Below are 6,166 nucleotides of genomic sequence, written 5' to 3'. Positions count from 1 at the left end.
AGTGCTACCAGAGTTTGTCTTATGTTAGTATTCTGCTAGTGTGGTGGGAGCATTACCATACTTTGAATGTGACAAACATTATTTGCAATTTTGGGAGTGTAACGTTCAGTATGTAAGAAATATCACCCTAAGAATAGCCACTATGACATTCTTGCACTTAGTAAGTGCAACGGTGGCATTAGAGAATTGTGTTCGATTTCACGCATATTGAGATATCCTAGCTAAAGAAATGATTACAATGATATTTTGTCATTTATGACATTCACTTTATGTAATACATGACATCCATGCAATGGCTTGTCACTTCATTCATTATTGGAGTTTTGTCATGCATGTACATTCTAGGTACATACCATGTTAATGAAACAATTATGATAACTGATCATGTAGCGCAAAATTTGACACTGGACAAGAGAAGGGACAAAGACAAAGTATGTGATCAGTTATGCACAGTGTTGTAGGCGTTAACGTTGATGGGGCTAATCTTGCACGTCACTGTCGTGAATGCGGTTGCCACCCGCTTTTTAGTAATGTCACTTGTCTGGGAAGAGGAAAGGGCAAAGAAGAACGGGAAATTGTGGAGGCATACTACATTAGGAAAAGCGGAGATAGATGTGTAAGCACACCGTCAATTTGCCTCATTGACAAGGAATTTAGTGTGTTGCAACGATGGCAAGAAAGATGATTGTGTACTCTCTTTCTCCGGGTGACGTTGTATAGGTGATACAGACGTGCTGCACATGCGTTGTGATGTTTCTTGGTTGAATGCTTTTCGACAATAAAGTCACAGTTGTTAGTTCCAGCGGTGTTTGTGTCTGCCTCTTTCTCGTGTCCCGTTCTTTTGCTGGCTTTCGTCAAGTGCTTAACCCGCTCCCAGTTTCAGCGCGCCCCCCAAACGACAGGTTCCTTGTTAACAATGCGTAGGCTGACAGACAACAATGAGACGTGACAATCCCACAGTAATTTTTGAAAAAGCTTTTGTGGTGTTGGGGTGCCTTCGCCGGCAAAAGCACAACGAGCGGAAAAGGAGGAACGCTACCGTACGGCCTTACCGTATTTGCGTGCCGTATTTCCGTAGCTTGCAAAAGACTCCATTATGAGACTCGTAGTATCATCGGCAACTTTATTGTGAAGGACCGCCGCGGTGGTACAGTGGTTACGGTGCTTGGCTGCTGACCCGCGAGACGCGGGATCGAATCCCGGCCGCGGCGCCCGCATTTTCGATGGAGGCGAAAATGCTGGAGGCCCGTGTACTTAGATTTAGGTGCACGTTTAGGAATCCCAGGCACTCGAAATTTCCGGAGCCTTCCACTACGGCGTGCCTCATAATCATATCGTGGTTCTGGCGCGTAAAAGACCAGCAATTATTATTAACTTTATTGTGAAGATATAGCCGCCGTGGTTGCAATCAATAACGACGTATAAACCGTCGCCGGTGGCATTAAAATGCGCATGCGCGGCAAACACGTACGAACGTGCTCATTGAAAACATACTCATGAGTGTTGCGATCTAGTCGCGAGCGGGGCAGCGTCAAATTTACTTATCTTGCGACCTTTCTTAGCTGTGGTAGCGTGAAAAATACTACATTAAAAGCATTGGCTTCATCAAAGGAACTTGATGGGGTGTTTGCGATCAGCCCGTATAAGGCCTACAACTTTTGAAGGTGTAACTAAAATTGAAAATTTAAAAGACTGCTGAACGTATCGTCAGGAAAAAAACCTCCAAGAGGACAGGTACAAAAATGATATGGGCGCTTCTTCTTTAGTTGATTTATTACAAAAAAAAAAAAACACTAACGAAGCTATAAAGTCATAATATTGATAGACGGCCCTACACCAACTCTAGGAAATGGAAAAGACGTTCACGGCCAACGACGCCTTACAGTGATAACAAACACATTCAGGGAACACGACACGTAATTGCCAAGAAGGCGATTTCCTTACCTTCATTTATCTCTAATTAAGCGATCTATAAAAAGTGTGGGCAGCTTGCACTAGTGGGGCAAGGCAGGACTAACAGCGGGGCTCGTGGCCGACCTCGATTATTAGCATGGTCTCAAATTAATTAGCTCTCTCTCTGTTTCTTTCCCTCCTTTCTATTCCGTTTATCGGTTCTGTGCTTCTCTTTTGTTTTATTTAGAAGGCAGAGGCATTGAAGAAACCCCTACGTTGCACATCAATCGTGTGAATATAAATGGGTGTGCTGGCCGCCGCGGCCTTATGATCCGCCAAATTACTAGCTCATTCAGAAAAATGTACTATAACTGTCTTCATTTAAAGTTAATGCTAAGGTGAAGAAGAGAACGAAGAGTGCGCTTGCCGGCCGAGTTATTGCGATGCACGCGCTAAGCACAACTTAGTTTTCTGGTCACGCGAAACGGTGCAACGAAAAGCTTAAACAGCGTCATTGTTAAAATAGCATCCCGACTACCCTGCCGATGTAGATATTTTGAAGAAGCTTGGTTGTAGCTGCGTGATAAGCTCTGTGCATGTAGCTTTTTGAACCGCGTTTCAACCTCCGTCTCTATGTAATGGTTATGCCCAGGGTGATAGGTGTACGCAGGGTTCCCCCGTTAGTGGAGTCCCAACGAAAACAACCTTCGCAATGGATACGAAAACAAAACTGAAGCGACCTTTCCACGACGGCCTGGGTTTGGTCTCCGCATTTTACTGGGGTGAAGACGGGAAGTAAACAGCACTTGGAATGCAACAACAGGTCTCCTCGGCAGCTATTATCGCCAAAAAACTTGCATGGCCATAACATTGAACATTAAACAATGACGGGACAGCTCTGACTGAGTAAAGATATGGGGCTGACTAGGCGTCCCCCTCAGATAGTTTAAGGGGGGGGGGAGGGGGAGGGGCTGGCCACCCGCCCTGTACGCATGCCTGTGGGTATACGTGAAGTATCGGTATAGCCAGCTCCGTGTAAAGAAATAGTGTCAAAGAGTTATTGCTGTGCCATCTGTCATAATGGCTGCTGCTACCGTGCGGCGCCGTGGTTCGGTAGGATGCTCGACCAAGAAAGCGATTGCTAATTAGGAACTTCGGGTGCGCTGACGGTGTTTATATTCACCTGGACGCCTGCCGCAGGCGAGGCGACGACGAGCGCTCGGGCCATCTGTCTTGGAGACTGTGGGGTGCGAATGGCGCCTCCTCACTTTAATTAGTAAACTCGGCAGAGCACGGTGGCATAATCGTCTTAAGCGAGCGAGTGCACCGCATAAAGGGCTTCGCCGAGTTCAAAGTAAATTTAAGCGTACACGCTACCGCCTTCGGTGGTGCGTCACCGCGTAAAAAGCAGCCATAACGAGTTAAAGGGGTGGTGCCACCATATTTGTGGCTTGCGCGTTCTTTGCTGTAAGCGTTTCCTATGGCTCCAGGAAGCATGATGCACGCACCAAGATTCATGTATTCTCGCTAAATAATTTAATATCGCCTTTTGATTTGGACAACTTTCGGTTTCGGTTTCTGGGCGCCGAGGTAGGCCAGTGACGTAGAAGTGTAGGAGGTGTGGTCACGTGACCACACAAGGCTGTGACGCACATAGCCATGCAGCGATCGAAACTCGGCGAGTGATGTAGCAACCGATGCTTTGCCGGTACTATAGTGAACTAGAATATATTCTAGTTCACTACAGCCGGTACGTACGTTGCGGAAGTGGCGGAGGTTCGGAGGTCACTCACGTTACTACAGCAGATTTGGTGTGACGTCACTACAACTTTCGTTGCCCATCCTACAGATCTACGTCAGTGTTGGCGCGCTAGCGATGGGTTTCGATCGGGAGAATGAGTATTTAGGTACACTTTGTAAGTGAATTAAAATATATTCTAAACGTTTGCTGTGTCCGACCCTTCGTGTGGAGTGTCCTTGCATACAGAAGAAACCCACAACAGGCTTGTTATGGCCTCAAAATTTGATGACACCACCCCTTTAAGTGCAGCGGGTCGTTCGTTTTTACTTAGCTTATAGTTGTCGCTGCTCCGTGCAGGATAACTCGGCAAGCTGGTCTCAGTAATGAGTTCTTGTAATGACGGCCGAGGCGGCAAAAGCCTGCAAACTCAAGGAGAGCGCTTTTCCAGAAGGTTTTAGGCTTCTTCAATGAACTGAAATATAACATTCAGTGGGGAACGTTGTATTCGATTCAACTAACGGCTAACTTTGGAAATGTAACTGGGGATCATGGAGTATCTTCTGAATACGTGGTTATGGGCGACTGCGGAACGACTGTTCATTTTATGCAAACAGTGTCCGGCAGTCTGCCTGCGTCTGCTGTGTCGTACTGCGTTGTTCGTGTCACTTCTAACGCATGTGACATCACGCGATTTATAAGCACCCTGTTTTGAACAAACTGATCGCGAATGCCCGAGGAGGACCACTGGCACCAGTGAGCAAATCTGACACCAGTAACTGCTTTGTGAATTGTGCCTAACGCGAAAGTTATCTGTGCCCATCTAAGAGGCGCCTAAGGGGGACAAAACTGATACACTACTTTTTTCTTCTTATTGTATTCTTTGTCAAGAATCACGTAGGATTACTGAATGACATTTAAGCAGGGGCGTTACAGCATTTCCAAGGAATAAATACTTTGCAGCGTTTAGAAAAAAAAGGGAGTTGACTTTTTTAAAAGTATATTTATGGCAGATCGGGAGGCACCACTGCCCGAACTTCCTTGCAGTTAAACAATTTTTCGCGGCTTTTGTGGTTTTTGCGCTTTCATTCTCTTTCTAATCTGACGAACGACTAGGGAACATTTAGGGAAAAAAATGCCTTTGGAGTCGTAGCGACGTCCTCTGCCTCTTCGTTGGCGCGGCAGCTATTAGACTTTGCACTCAGAAAAACGATATTACTATATTTCAAGAAAATTACCACTTCCATCACGACTATACTGCTTCCACTGAGAGCAGTTTGCACATGCGAGAAAAGTAAAAACATTAAAAAGACGACCGTGGTATTATTACACGCAGCCCTGCATTGTTTTCTGTGCACGTTTTCTTCGCAGAGCTGCGTCTTTCTTCTCCCCAAAAGAAGCGGCCGTGGTCGTCATCGCTATACTTATACAACAGCAAGCCTATACTTATTGAGGCGCCATTTATATTTAGATCTCTTGATGCGTTTTCACGAGTGCGGCTTTTGTGGGACATTTGATTGCGCAATATCGCATTACGTGCCTTCTCTTGCTTGGTGAGAAAGAATGGAAGAGTGCGTTGGGCAAAGCAAAACGCACGACTTAGGTGGCCGTATTTTTTTCGTGTTTCTGAAGAGAATGAATTCCTGGGCCACTGCCATCCACGTTCTGTAACGGGGTACGATAAACATTTTTGAACGAAATTGAACTACCGCATTTACTCGCATGCTACCAGCATTGGTTGGCACCAGGTACTGTTGGTTAGTGTCCGCTAAATGATGAGCAATGTCGGCTAGTATTCGTTAATGTTCGAAGCATGAGTGGCGTTAAAGGGACACTAAAGGCAAATAATTTATGTCAGCGTGAATGATCAATGCTTGAGAACGTCTAAAACGTCAATGTTATGCACAGCAGCGCTTTAGTAATCGAGAAATTAAGGTAAGTGCAGGACACGAATTGAGCCACCAGTGGGACATTGTTGTACTATAACACGATGGCGTACAATGGCCACAGTACAATTAATCACAAGTGCTCAAACTAATGCGTGATAAAAAAAGGACATTGCAGCGAACTAAAAGGCGGGATAAAATTCAACTTGTACATTTCAGATTGATTCGTGGGAAAGTTCTTGACGTTAGCCTTGAGAACAACGCAAGCTCCGCTTTCGCCTGGCTGTGCTCCGCTACGTCGGCTGTCAGGCGGTAAAGGGCGGCCATGGCGAATTCTACGTCACAAGGCCGTTCTCGGATGCGGGCGGTTTGAATTGCGCTAACGGTATGCCAACGTCTAAAACGTGAATTTCTTTTCTGACTTTAGTGTTTGCCTATAGCGTCCCTTTAGGTTCGTAAAATTTTCTCATCTGCTGTAGTGCACCTTCCTGCAGTGCTTTGTGAAGGCGAATTCTAGAAATAAAAGCGCGTTAGCAAGTGCTGTATATAGTGACAAAAAGGCTTTGCTTTATGGAAGCCGCGTTGGAAGTAAAGTCTGTCGCGGTGTCGCGAAAGCTTTGTTTCTTCTCGAAATACTATAAGCTAAAAC

This window comes from Rhipicephalus sanguineus, chromosome 5 (genome assembly GCF_013339695.2).
Source record: "Rhipicephalus sanguineus isolate Rsan-2018 chromosome 5, BIME_Rsan_1.4, whole genome shotgun sequence".
Taxonomy (NCBI): Eukaryota; Metazoa; Arthropoda; class Arachnida; order Ixodida; family Ixodidae; genus Rhipicephalus; species Rhipicephalus sanguineus.
This window is presented reverse-complemented; position numbering follows the sequence as displayed.